The sequence below is a fragment of the Sinohyriopsis cumingii genome, chromosome 11 (assembly GCF_028554795.1).
Source record: "Sinohyriopsis cumingii isolate HCF-2022 chromosome 11, ASM2855479v2, whole genome shotgun sequence".
NCBI classification, from domain to species: Eukaryota; Metazoa; Mollusca; class Bivalvia; order Unionida; family Unionidae; genus Sinohyriopsis; species Sinohyriopsis cumingii.
This window is the reverse complement of record NC_142971.1, coordinates 64,915,826-64,930,728: the sequence shown is the minus strand read 5'-3', so window position 1 is coordinate 64,930,728 and position 14,903 is coordinate 64,915,826. Positions and strand designations below refer to the sequence as shown.

The 14,903-nt window shown below is 34.0% G+C and overlaps 1 protein-coding gene and 1 long non-coding RNA gene across 2 annotated transcripts in view; one reads left to right on the top strand and one right to left on the bottom strand.

The window, feature by feature from the left end:
- Positions 1-14,903, top strand: part of LOC149788590 (E3 ubiquitin-protein ligase PDZRN3-like) — a 405,601-nt gene that overhangs the window by 101,725 nt on the left and 288,973 nt on the right. The gene's annotated exons all lie outside the window — the stretch shown is intronic.
- LOC149788591 (uncharacterized) overlaps positions 11,913-14,903 on the bottom strand; it is a 38,932-nt gene continuing 35,941 nt past the window's right edge. Inside the window, exon 3 of the long non-coding RNA XR_016424175.1 lies at positions 11,913-12,187. This is a non-coding gene — a long non-coding RNA (uncharacterized LOC149788591). The remainder of the gene's footprint in view (positions 12,188-14,903) is intronic.

The following is a 14,903-nucleotide window of genomic DNA, read 5'->3' as shown; positions in this document are numbered from 1 at the left end:
TGTTTCCTGGTGTTATGTGAAATATTTGTGCAAGTAAACCAAATTTACAGTAAATTTGGATGGTGTTATTTTGAGTTTTAATGCCATTTTTTAGTGCATGATCGGCTTTACATGGTGGTCAGTATAACTGGTGGAGGAATAACCTGGGAAAACCTCGGTTGGAACCGTTAGCAGAAATGAAGCTACTGGCAAGCTTTCTCACATACCACCATTGGCCAAGCTTGAGACTCCAACCCACATGGACAGAGGTGAGATGGCAATGATCAGTAGACCCCGATAAATGTGTAGGAATACAGTTTCTGTAATACACCAGTCCCTTGATAACTCATGTCTGGATAACCCTCATTCATTATAATGCTGGGTCAGGTGTGGATTCCATTTCTTTTAAGTAGAACATACCCCTGAAAATTGGCTCCTATTTGTTGAACATGAAGAAAATTGCACTAAATATTGGCAAATGAAACCTATATTTATATATTGCTTGTGTTATCATTGAAAATGGTAGGTAGTACACAGAAACTGGAACTGAAATGAAATTTCTCATCTTTTTATTATTCTTTCTAGACAGCATTTGCAGTGGACTATCAACAACAATATTCAATGAAATTTTGATCAATGAAAATGCTACTAATACCTGCTTGTGGCAACTTTTTAACAAATACCAAAGTGGATAAATTTTGAATTATGTTTTAGTTCTGTCTTTTAATTAAGTTTAAATGTAATCATCATAAATACAGTATGTATTCAAAGGTGAAAAATGTCAATCTACCATCACAGCTATGTCTGCTAATGTTTCTGTGAGAATCTAATTCAGTGCTGACTGTGTTTTCATCTCTGACATGGGTATCTATTTGTTGCAATGTAACACTCAATTAAAAGCATACCTGCCTTGTATTGTCATGTTGCACTCAATTAAAAGCATACCTGCCTTGTATTGTCATGTTGCACTCAATTAAAAGCATACCTGCCTTGTATTATGATGTTGCACTCATTTAAAAGCATACCTGCCGTGCATTGTCATGTTGCACTCATTTAAAAGCATACCTGCCTTGTATTATCATGTTAATTCTTTCATATCATCAAAGGGTGGAATAAGAGAAAAGTTAAATGGCAAGTCCTCCTGTGTAAGAGCTAGCAGTCATGGTTGTGTGTCAGGTCAACTAATTTGATCGATTCATTGAACAATGTTATAAATATTGTTATGTAAGTAATATAAATAAATTGGAACTCGGATATTTTCTCAAGGATACTCAGATATTTTCTCAAGGATGTGTTTGTGTGTGTGTGTGATTTGGAATTTTAACATAGCTCTAACAATTTTTCAGTCATGTTGCTATGATGTCTGCAGTATGACAGTTTATAGCGATGTCTAGCACGGGGGCAACATGCCGCAGACATGTAGCATGATGTCCCACCCAGTCACATTATCCTGACACCAGGCCAACCAGTCCTAACACTAACCTCTTAATGCTGAGGGCCAAGTGAGGCAGAGCTGTTAGTACCATTTTTATAAGTCTTTGGTATGACTCCACGGGGGATCGAACCCACGACTTTCGAGGCGGATGCCCTAACCACTAGACCACTGGAGTGTCTCTCAATGATGCGAAGAAGTTTCAATATTACTTGCAATGAAATCAAGGCAACAGTATTTTGCTAATAGAACAATAAAAACAGATTTCAAGTTTCAACATTGATGGTTGTTTTATGAAATATGTTTCCCTAGGTATTAAAAAAGGGAATCTTGTTTTCTTGTAAATCAACCACAGCAAAATGTAGTGAAGTAATAACACATTGTTTTTGCATACAACTGATGGTTGTTGAAAACTCTTTGACTAATGTTGATAGTGATCTTTCAGAGGTTGGGTATCTTGAAAATAAAGGTAATTAGTACAAATAAGCCAACATCATTAGAATAAGATCTTTATTGTGAATGTTTCCAACACATTATGAAATAAGTATTTAGCCATATATAGTTACAGAATGTTTAACATGTGCCTTTTTGCTTGTGTTGCTTTGTGTTTACTTTTTTTGGGAAGTATTTGTCTTTCCGAATTTTTGTGTGGAAATGCTAATACATACATATCAATTTTATGTTTGCTTATTTTTAGCTATGGCCAATGTATCAAAGTCATTGACCTAAATATTTGAGAATATTGTGTTACAACCAATCAGTAAGACTTTTATCCTACAGCTTATTTAAATTTTCTGTTTAACAGTTGCTTCATGACAGTACAAGCTATATTGGGGATTTGCGTTTTGTGCATATGGTTATTTTATGTTTATACAACTTGTATGACTTTCAATTCACCAGCACCTATCACACAGTCCCAGAAAAAGTTGATTAATGGGCCAGTTCATCTTTGTTGTCTGCTACTTCAAAGGAATTGATAATAATCCAAAAACACATGCAGTCTGTTTTATGGCCTCAATATGGCAGGTAGTTTACAAGCAGTCTTTATTAAAGATAAAGCAACATATCCATTAACATTTTTTCATACAGTTTGGCTTTTAGTCTCATGTTATGATATGTATTTGTATAGACATTTAAATTTTTTATTTTCTTTCCAGTATTTATGTATAAACATACAATGGTATATGGTCAGCAACTTGTATCTTTTTCACTGTGTCAGATATTGCTTTCTTTCTATTTGCACTAATGATGTGTGATATATTAAAAATTATGCCATGTCCTCCTGTTCCATTACTTTCTTTCTATTTGCACTAATGTGTGTTGTGTTAAAAATTATGCCATGTCCTGTATCTTACTTTCTTTCTATTTGCACTAATGTTTGATGTGTTAAAAATTATGCTGTGTCCTATTCCATTACTTTCTTTCTATTTGCACTAATGTGTGTTGTGTTAAAAATTATGCCGTGTCCTGTTCCATTACTTTCTTTCTATTTGCAACAGTGTGTGATGTGTTTAAAATTATGCTGTGTCCAGTTCCATTACTTTCTTTCTATTTGCACTAATGTGTGTTGTGTTAAAAATTATGCCGTGTCCTGTTCCATTACTTTATTTGCACTAATGTGTGATGTGTTAAAATTTATGCTATGTCCTATTCCAATGTGTGATGTGTTAAAAATTATGCCGTGTCCTGTTCCATTACTTTATTTCTATTTGCACTAATGTGTGATGTGTTACAAATTATGCCATTTCTTGTTCCATTACTTTCAATCAACAAGATGAGCAGTCTCTGTCCCGGTTCATCTTCCTTATTGATAAATGTGAATTTTCCAGGGCTGTTTTAATTATTCACACAAAAAAATGTTATAAGAGTATTTTATCATGGTATTATATGTCATTTTTATTTCTGTATTGATAATAGAGCTGTCATTGAAGGTTGTTTTATTGTCTGTGGTACAGTTAAAGGCGTAAAGTGTGGCAATTTTAGAGGGCTTCTTGAACATAGAACTATGGTTAGCAGAACTGAACTGTGATTTTCTTCTTCATTGGTTTCAACACAAATATCAGACCTGAGAGAATAGGACATAAATTATGCACCATTTAATTGACAGCAAAATTAGATGTTTATGATGGCTTGTCCTTGAAAAATAGTTAGACCTAATGTAGAGAGGTTAAAAGGTTTCCTGAGTTTTAATTTAATGAAATTTGGCTGGGATAATTCACCCTAGTGTAAGCCAGTGTGGTGTTGTCATTTCTAGCTACTAATATGTTATATTTACTGGAACAAAGCATACTGAATCTTTTTATACAATTAAAAAAGCCAACATTTGTCAACATATAAATGAAAATAACTTTCTATCTATAGTTGGAACATTACCACAACTTTCTTGCACTGTCAGCACTTCGTTTTTATTTCCTTCCATCTGAATGTCAGTCTGTCCAGCGCCCATCCGCTCAATAACTTTAAACCCATGTGAAATTAGATTATGCTTGTACATCATTACTACCTTTAAGATCATAGCTCAGTATTTGTTGTTTTCGATCACACTTTCCTTTCTGTCCTTTTTCTTTAAAGCCATATCATATTAAGGGATGAAACATGGTATCACCATCACCAAGTTATTGTTTATCACATTGGTGTTCAGTCTTCAAGGTCAAAATCATATTTCAGTAGTTTGCATATGTGACACACTTTTTCTTCAGCTCTAAACATTAAAAGTAGTTGAGATTTAGGAATGAAAGTTGGTATACTTGTACATGATCTCTAGAAGGTATGTCATTACTAGCTGAGGGTCCTGTCTTCAAGAGCAGCGTTGTGGCCTGATATTTCACATTTTCCATCACGTTTCCTTCTGCTCTGCAACGTTTAACTTGTATGAGATTAAGGGATGAAAGTTGGTATACTTGATTAACTAGAAGGTGTGATATGTATTTCATTGGGGATTCTATCTTCAGGGATTAGACCATGTCCCAGTATTTTATTTCTTCTTGTCCATTCTATAGCTTTAGTTAGCAGATTAAACAGCGCTACTTGGTATTTGTATGTGTCATTATTAGTAAGTTTGTTGTCATCAAGGTCACTATGGTAGTGTTGTATGTCAAATTATTCAGTTGCACTTTCCTTTGAACTCTAATTGCTGAGCCATTTGAGATGAAGGAGTCAAATTTAGTATAACTATGGTTGTAGGACAGAATGGGACCAGACAGAATGGGGACTGGAGAAAATAGCGATATTCTTCATACCCATGACAGAATGGCAGTGAGCTTATAGGGCCATAGGACAATATGGTGATATCATATTTTCAGATTGGCAATAAGAGTTTATGGAAAATAGTGTATTAAATTTTTTGTACTTATTGTTTACAATTATGTGTCAAAAGCTTTATTTGATAAAATTATTGATTCCTCAACATTTGTCTCATTAATGTGTGTAATGCAGATGTATAAGTAATGAAAACAGTAAACTTAACCTGCAGTCTGATGTAAGCAAATACAATGCTGATGCAAGTAAATGGCCAGAAATGCATATACCACAGCAAAATTTCTTTTATCAGTGTATATTGCAAAGCCAGGCCATATTTCTATGTGAAAGAAAAACCCTCATTAGCACCACAGGTATAATAAGCATGGTTGGTGTCACTTTTTCAGTTTGCATGTATTGTTATCACATACTTTTTCCAAAATTCAGATACCACTAGAAACATGTAAAGACAGGATCGGCTTTTTTCATCAATGTAGATAAATAGAACTTGTTTGATAAAAACAGGAGTTTTAGAAATATCATAAAGTTGCAATTTGTAAAGTATTATTTGGTTCTTAGTTTCATTTAATAATTGGTTGAATTCACATTTTCAGCCATTTTCTATATTAATCTGATTTACATATTACTTATGGTTTAATGCATTTAATTTGTATTAACTCTTCATATAAACTTTCAATCTGAAAATATGATATTGCTATTATGTTGTAGGGCCATATAATCTCATTGCCTTTCTGTCTGGGGTATGAAGACTATTGCCATTTTGTCCGGTCACCATTTGGTCAGCGGCATTCAGTCCCTTTACCTAACTAAATATCATCAGTAAAAGGTGTGTCATTTGATATCCTATTATCAGCGTCATGGTCAGAAGGTTGATGTTTAACATTAACCCCTGGAGCTTTTTGTCATTTTCGCCTGAAAATTGAGTAGGAAACACATTTTGAAAGCTATTTCTGACTAGACTCGAAAACAACAAACCCCCAGTCATCTTTCAATAACATACTGCCTAGTTGTGTTAGAAACATCATTTTTCATTGGCTATTTGACTCGCGCATGAGCAGAAGGGAAAAGTTGGATTTCTTTTTTTTTTTTTGCTAAACGGAGCCATTATTTTTGTATGGAGACCACTCTTTATTCCAAATGCCCATCTTATCCTACTTTTTGCAAAGGCTCATCTGTCTGTTTGCAGTTCATACCGGTTTGCCTTAGATCTGAGACCAAAAAGTCTAAAATCCGGACACAAAATCGGATTCCGACCATGGGTGCATTTTGGGTAGATAAAAGTCGGGTCCAAAAAATGAGGTTTTTTATCTGTATTTTGTAGTGCAACTACATATTCCAGATTATTTGGTATCATTGTAGAGCTACATCTGTCTACCTTTCTATAATACCACCCACTTTAGTGTATCATGCGTGACCATGATGCTACAGAGCTCGGCAGTAGGTTAATACCTCCTGTCCTGTTAAGTGGTCGCTAGGGGTTAATGTGTTAAGATTAATGGATAAAGTGTAGAATAAGATAATGTTAAACATTATGTTCGCACATTAACTTGCTTTAATAAACTTTTTTTAACCCATGGAATCAAAAAGATTGTCATTTGTACTTACATTGAATGTATTTTTACTAATGATTTTTGTTTGCGAGATACTGTCATCATTGTTATCCTGGATATAATACACTCTTGGTTATTTTGTACCTTATATCGTGACACGCATGAATGGCAGGTGCTTTCGAGCAGTGGGGTTGATAATTCTCTTTCTCTCTCATTCGTATGCAATTTTGCTGGATCCAGTTTGCATTCTCATAACGTTCAAACCTTTGAGGATTAACAAACGTGACTCATTTCTCAACATTCAAGTCAATGACCAATGTGTTGTGTTGTCAGATGAAAGTGATAACACCATGGATGCATGCCCTACTTATGCGGAGTTCTTGGATATATTTTTCCTAATGCTAATGTCAACCAAAAAACTGAATAAATTTTATTATCAAATAAGCAGTTTATTTCTCTGTTTTATTGTAACATGTGGTGTGGTCGGTTGCAGAGAGGGGGTGCAAATTGAACACAATTTATTTAATTTCCCAAGTCTTGGGACACATGGTGTAGGTAAAAAAAAACATAAGTTCTGGGACACGAAGATATGTCCCAACATATGCGGTAAATACGGTATGAATCACTGGTGAGTGACCTGAGATGTGATCCATTGAGTGTGCTTATGTACAAGTTTCTGGAGATGATGGACCAGTGTTTAATGAGAATGATTATAAGCAGTAACAAGCTTGGTTTATAAAGGGAAGCATTAAGAGACAGAAACAATGTTTGGCAGAGCCATGTGAAACATGAACCAATTATTTTGATACTGGCCTTGTGGATGGATGCCTCTTTCATATTTGAGTGGGCACTCAGTAATTTTTTGTGCCATTGGTGCAAAAATACATCCTTTATTAAATCCTTCCAGGGGCTGAAAATAGGAAAATGGTATAAGGTAATTTCTGGTTTGGACCTGTTGATTTTCTGTTTTATAGTTAGTTGTGACAATTTCCGGCATAAATCATCCAGTACATCCTACCAGAAATTGTATGATTTAAACTTTAGACTTCTGGTAAATTGATTCAAGTGTCTGAAAATAATTTTTAGAAAATTAATCATTGCAGTTACAATTTTCCTCACTTAAATTATAGTTTGAGGACCTGATAAAAGTCCAAAACTTACCACTAACCAGGACTCACGTGCCATAGCCCTTTTGTTTTAGCTTCTATCTTCTGATTCATGCAGGATTAGATTTTCTTGGACCATATTTTTTTTTCAGCCCCTGCCTACTGATGTATTCAAGTTTATAATTTCCTGTAAAACTTATGATTAAAAAATTTCAGCAGTAGATATATACCATGTGAATACAAGTGATACAGTTATCATGCTTATTTATTGATGCCAATTTTACATTATCAGTATGGTGAATATTGTTTACTTAGAAATTGCCCTTGGAACCAATTCAGCTCATGATTATGAAATTTTTTATCCATTGTTGAAAAATGAGACATTTTGTTTTCCCGTTGGCGCTGAGAATCTAAGGGAAACAACTTCTGTAACACTGTTAAGTAAACTCAAGGGGAGATCACTAGGCATGTTTACTTTTTAATTGCATCACATGTTACAGCCCATATATTAATAATAATAATAATAATAAATATAATAATATTTGTACAAAGTTGGATATAGAAGATCAAAATTAATTTTAAAACAATAAATTAGACCCTCAAAAATGTAATTTTGACAAATTTTAGCAATTTGGTTAAAAGTTTTCCATGTTATAAAGTGAAATAAAAGATTACCCGATGGATTCCGAATATTCAGTGTATTTTGTTAAAGACTCTGTGTACTTCATTAAAGACTCAGTGTAGTTCTTTTTTGTATACTCTCTTTCGAAGGCAGGCAGAATATTTTATCAGTGATAAAGTACTTATTTATAAAAACAAGTGAAATACATTTTGGTCATTAGCTTCATCAATATAATTTGAGAATGATTTTAATGGATTATTATTAAGACATGTTTTTATTAAGTTGTTTTAAAGTTTGAATTAAATAATTCAAAAACATTAACTGTTTTTACCTTTCTGATAATGTTTGATATGTTTTTTGGTTTTGTATTTATAACTATTTTTGATACTATTGTAACTTTCTGGGTTGTTTTAACAATGTCGGCATCTGCCAAATATCATTACCTATTAAATCTGTTAAATTATGTAGGCAGATGTTAATGTTTGTAACACATAATATTTCTTATGAGCACGCAAATAATTGTTTTTGACACATCCTTAAAAAGTCCCATGTAAATTATGACATAATGTGTTGCCATCTATCTCAAAAAATGACAGGGTTACACTTAGCTGTTTGTGATTTATGGCAAAATTTTCTCAGGCAGATATAAGGGTCAACAATGTTTGTGAAGATAGGAAAGGAGAGATCAGTGTGTGTACTGTAGATATTAGGATACATTTATCTAGAGAGTTAAATAAATGTTTGCATATACCTTACTTATACCAAGCAAAATATCATAATACCTTTCTTGCCAATGAATTACCCAATGCTACCCAGACAATGGCCAGTTGGAGACTTGAAGTGTTGATAAACCAAGGTTTTTTTCTCCATAGTAGGACAAAACATTGTACATACTACACTTACAGCTATCATGGAAAGAATTTTTGGTGGAGAACAAATTTTAAAAGAAAAGAATTGGCAGTGTCATTCAATTCAATTTCCCATGTGCTCTTAAGTGAAGCCCGTCACTGATCATTTTTTAACAGAAAAAAAAACCCTCTTTTATTGGAAGAAATTTATATTATAATTATATTTTCCAACAGTTATAAAACCATTGCTATTAAAGATTGACAAATGTTCAAATATTTTGTTCAGAAAATGTACAGGCAATGAAAAGTTTATTAATTAGACTTGTCGGTGCTTGAGATGCCTCTTTGAGTCAGGAAATGGATTTTTAGAACTTAATTGATAGTTGAAGATCAAAGAGAATTATTGAAATATTTTAAATGGATTTTGAAAGCAACATCACATTGCTTATTGGTAATAATGAAATAAATGTAGTATGCAGTGTGTGGTTAGTAGGGTCTATATGCCTGTATTACCACATCACTGCTGTGTATTATTTACTTTTCATAATTTCCAATTTACAAAATCCTAAACCAGTTCTAACACTTTTCAGGCCTTAGAAGACAAAATATTACAACAAACTGTTTTGTACTTTGAAACATGAGTCGTAAAGTGCAATCTTGAAAGGATTTTAATATTGTATTGATACTTTGGGATATGAAATTATTTCAGAAATAAAACATGCCTGGGGCATCAACGGTTGGGAACTATTGAGCTTCTGTTTGTTGTACTATTCATTGCAAGAGGAATAAATATGGGGCCTGTTTCATGCAGATGTGGCAGGAAATGCACAACAATGGCATCATGCAGTTAAGCTTTAATAACCATTTGTAAGTTTGTTTATATTGTATGTTAAATACTGGAAATAAATCTAGGTTCTACAGTTCCATGCATTCTGAATTGTAATGGTAAAACGTGTTTAAAACAAGCGTTCAGTGTGTTTTTGCAGCATGGAAGCCACCTTACATAATTATGGTGTATTTATTAGAAGGCACATCATTAATTTTGTATGAAATGGTGGACATGGAAGATTCTAAAAAGAGTTAAATGTTGAAGAGGGGGAGGATCGTGCGATTAAAATTTTCAGGGTGCAGTCATATATTAGATACTTTGCACCAGGGATCTGTTTGAAATATTTTGAGAAGGAATTTTGCTGTATTTGCATCTTTGCATTTGGAAAGTCAGACAAGGGTCTTTTGGATTGATACATCTACTATAATTACTTTCTTTTATTTCTAAGGCTCGCTCTTGTTTGGAACCTTTCCTAGACTAAATGTAGACAGAAATATCCCGTCAGACTATCTTGTCATCAATGCCTCAGTTAAAAAAAGATATATCTTTACAGTGCAAAGAAAACTATTTTTCTTCTTCAAATTCCTGCATACTGTATGTACTCGTTTATAAGTAGAGTTCAACTGTAAATAACATAGATAATGATCTGTCATAACAAAATGTGCTTAGAGATTAGGGTCTATGTTGTTTATTCAGCTGATTACACTTAACAAACTGCGCACACCCAAATCTGCGTGGGCATTATGTGATGGCAGATCTGGGTCTGTGGATTGTGTAACTGGATTAATAAGTGAGTACAGATGGTAATAAGCTTGTCTGAACTGTAACAGGTAGGTGCCAATTGAAGCTTACAATGTTACTGCTGATTTAAAAAATTCTTAACTTTGCCTGCCTTTTTACTCCTTAAAATGAAGAAGTATGAATATACCTAAATGAAACAGTGTCTTTTATAAGACCGTTATTTCTAGATTTACTTTACGTTTTGTCGGATTTCAAGAAGAATGATACATAGAGTGGAGACCAAAAACACAAAATTTCAAAACCTTATTGTGTATATAATTTTGAATGGTGCGTGTCCAGTCTGAAAATGTAAATTTGTTGTCCTTAAGAATGATCACTGTTGTAATGTTTGAATGCTTACATTTTGAAGAACTGACATTGTTACTTGCTCACTTGTATTAGGGCCAGCTACAGACAACATTGACCCAGCTCTGCCATTGTGTAATGCACAAGTAAGACAAGGGGCTGTCTTGTTTGTTCAACAGTTTACATCCTGCATAGACCCAGATCTGCTGGTACATCATGTTGTTAGATCTGTCTTATGAGCAAGGATATATGGTACATAGCTAATGGTTCAAGCAATCCGAAAGCATGAAAAAGGATGTGTAGGTGGTTATGCTATTTCTAATGCTACATTTATTTAATCATCCGTCTCTGTGTAAGGGAAATTACATAGAAAGCTATTTGCCCAGTTTAAAGACAATAAATTCTTCTTATCGGATACTTTGGTGAGTGAATTTTATAACTAAGCTCATTTATTAAGCTCCAATTGTAATATTTGACAGTGATAGCCAGAGAGATTAATTTTAAATGGGTCATAAATGCTGATGATTTTGCAAGGTGTTGTATACCTCTTTTTATTAACTTCATCATTTTCTTTCATATCGTTGTTCTTACATTTGTTAAAATTCTATACAAAACATCCGTGGTTTGTTACAATTTTATTTTTAAAAATATTTTATTTTTATAATTGAAGAAGAGACAGAAGTTTGAATCATGTCATTTTATATCCGTACTGTCCCATATTTCATTGTGCTTCTCAGGTGACAGGTGATAAAAAGTTGACAAGTAATAAATGCACTGCATGTCACATTATTTTTAGCTGTGCAGTAAATGATTTACAAAAACAACACCCTGAAGTTTTGTTTGATGACAGTGACTTGATAATATTCCATGGTCATGATCCTGAAATTAGATAGATTAATTGTAGTTACTTGTCAATAACAATTGTAACTAACATGGATTTGGCAGAAGTAGTGCGGTTTGAACAGCAAGGAAAATTGCCGCGTACAAGTCGAGCCCAAAAGCAAACTGTACAGACTTGGATCTGCTGTACTCTTGTAATGTGGTAGCAGATCTGGGTCTGTGCAGTTTGTTAGGAGTAATCAGTAGAAAAAGCAACATAGACCCTGGTCTGCAGGCATATTATACTATGCAGATCAGGATCTTTGTTGTTTGTAGTTTGACTCCACATAAAAATGATTAAAGATGGGAACTAAAAGCTCTAATTCCACCAGAAATTGCTTATTTATTCCAAAAAATGTAAAGAATTTTGTAACCATTCTGCCAGTACATTAGGGCAGCTGCTTGGGCATCAGGGTGGCAGGTTTTCAGTACTGTAGATCTCATTGATTGCCATGTCTCAGCATATGGGGGGACCAGGGATATGTTGGAAACCTCCATCACATAGCCAGCCAGGTGAGTCTTGACTCGTTTCTTTAGAAGCTATAGCCAGGTAAATGGTCTGCATTTTAAATGGAAACTTGCCAGTAATTGTTTGTATCTGAAATAGAACATAAGTTGTGAAAACACTCATACTGCCAAAAAATATATAGGAAAAAGTTCCCCCAGCCACCAGGTGGAAAAGAGACTTGATTCAGCTTGAGTTGGAGAAAGCTGTGTTTTGGTCATTACACTGTGGCATACTTGTTCATTTGTAACAACGCATCTATTGTAGGTAATGAAATTGTATTCAGATGTTTTCTTAAAAACTCAAATGAACTTATCGAAGGGAGTACACAATGGATTTGATAGTTCTTATTGTCCAAAATTAGATTAAGTTTTCTGGTAATATATTTAAAACATGTACTTTGTGGGCAAAATGTTTTTTAGAATTAGGTTTTGTCAGAACAGTGTAGGAATGTGTACTGTATGATGTACACCAAACTGTATAGACCCAGACCTTTTATTGCATAATATGCTGGCAGATCAGGGTTTATGCACTTTCTTAGGGGTAAAATCATTAGAACAAACAGCATAGACCCTGATCTGCTGGCACATTTATGTGGTGGCAGATAAGGGTCTATCTTGTTCACAGTTGGATTCAATGTATAAGCCACTCTATTACAGTTATTGTTTAGTAAGTTTCAGTGTGTGACAGTAAAATTGTTATGTATCAATTATTTGTTACATGTATGCAGTGCCGCATTAAGGTTTTCCAGGAGTGTCCTAAGCACTGAAAATATTATGGTGCCCCTCCTGATCCTTCAAAGTGTGAAACTAAAAAAAAAATAATAATAAAAGCTTAATAGGTGGAAAAATACCAGTGTTATAATGGTCATATATAATTCATGCAATTTTATCATCAACAAGTAATTAGAATTTTTTCTGGTACCCCTGTTGCCCTATGCATGTGGTCAGTGTGCTTGATGGGTAATCCAGCACTGCATGTTTTTACTTCTCAATTTTATTGACAGTGATCAAGGTATTTATTTTTATGAAGAAAGTTGGAAGTATTTATAAAAAAAAAATTGAAGCTGCGACTAACATGATTTTAGGTTTGAATCATTATGAACACTTAATGTTAAATAGGGAGTGAAAACGGCTGACACTTATATTGGGTTTTAGCATCACATGGTTTTGTTGCCTGGAAAGAGGATTTGCAGTTTTATTGAGATTATCTTTCAGATACATTATCCCTAAACTTGTGAATTTTTCCCATGAGAAAGAATCAGAATACCAGCTAATTTAGCAAAAGGTGACAGAACATTTACAAAACCTTCAACAGGGTGGTGAATATAGCAATTAAAGCCCTTACAGTAATTGAATTGCATTATTCACAGTAACCCTCCTGCAAGCTTTGTGACAGACTTAAAGACCTTAATATGTTCCTTATCAGGTAGAGATAACCCATATCAGCTATAACAGGTCTTCTAGCTTCTGAATCCTTATACCCCTCCCCTCCCCCCTCCAATCTGTCAGCCTCTAAAGCCAGGAGTCCATCCATCCTCACATACTGTGGTAACTAGCTCCTTGGAACTGTAGCTTATCAGTCTGCTTGGAAGATGATTTACAGAGCCTGGGGTCAGGGGGTCAGAGATTGTTTACAATCAGAATCCTAACTGGAAGGATTTAAATCTATGGTAAGGTCCCCTACTGTTGACACAGCTCCAAAAATACATGTATAGTGCAGGGCCAATACCAATCACAGAGCTACTGTGGATATGATAACTTGATGTCCAGCTCAGTTCCTGAATGTCAAGTTGAAAAGGTAAGTGTTAAAACTGTGTATGTAATATCATAAGAATTTCTTCATGAATTACTGCTCTAATTGTAAGAATTAAAGTGTAGGAAATCACATGGCTTGGAGGAACAAGTTGGGACATAATGAGTGTTAACCATAACTAATAAATCTTCCAATGTATTAAGTAACAGTAAGGATTTTTAAAAATGTTGATAGGTTCTTTTGAATATTATAGACAAACATGCACTGATAAAACTGTATCATTCATTACCTTGTATGAATAGAGAACTGTGGAAAGTTATATATGCTAAGCATATAATTTTCACAAAATACATGCAGTAAAGGTCATGCAAAATGTGGTAAAGAAGAGAAACTATGTAAGCAAATTAACGAATAAATCACAGAGAACTTGTTTTTTTTTTAAATAATTGTTGGGGGGCTTACTGTTTAGAAAGATTTGCTGGAGGCATACTTTTTAGAAAGATTTGCAGGGGAGCACTAGTTTTAGACAGTTGCTGGGTGCATTCTTTTTAAAATGATTCTTGCCGGTGGGATATGTTTTAGAAGGGGGGCTTACTGTTTAGAAAGATTTGCTGGAGGCATACTTTTTAGAAAGATTTGCAGGGGAGCACTAGTTTTAGACAGTTGCTGGGTGCATTCTTTTTAAAATGATTCTTGCCGGTGGGATATGTTTTAGAAGATTGTGGGCATTCTTTTTAGAAAGACTTGCTGGATACATACTTTTTTGAAAGACTCGCTGGATACATTCTTTTTAGAAAAACTCACTGGATGTATACTTTTTAGAAAGACTTGCAGGATACATACTGTTTAGATAGACTCACTGGATACATTCTTTTTAGAAAGACTCACTGGATATATACGATACACTGAGTTTAGAAAGACTTTTTGGATACTTACTTTTTAGAAAGATTTGCTATAGGCATACTTTTTAAAAAGACAGGACATTTTTTTGCTATAGGCATACTTTTTAAAAGACAGGACATTTTTTTGCTATAGGCATACTTTTTAAAAGACA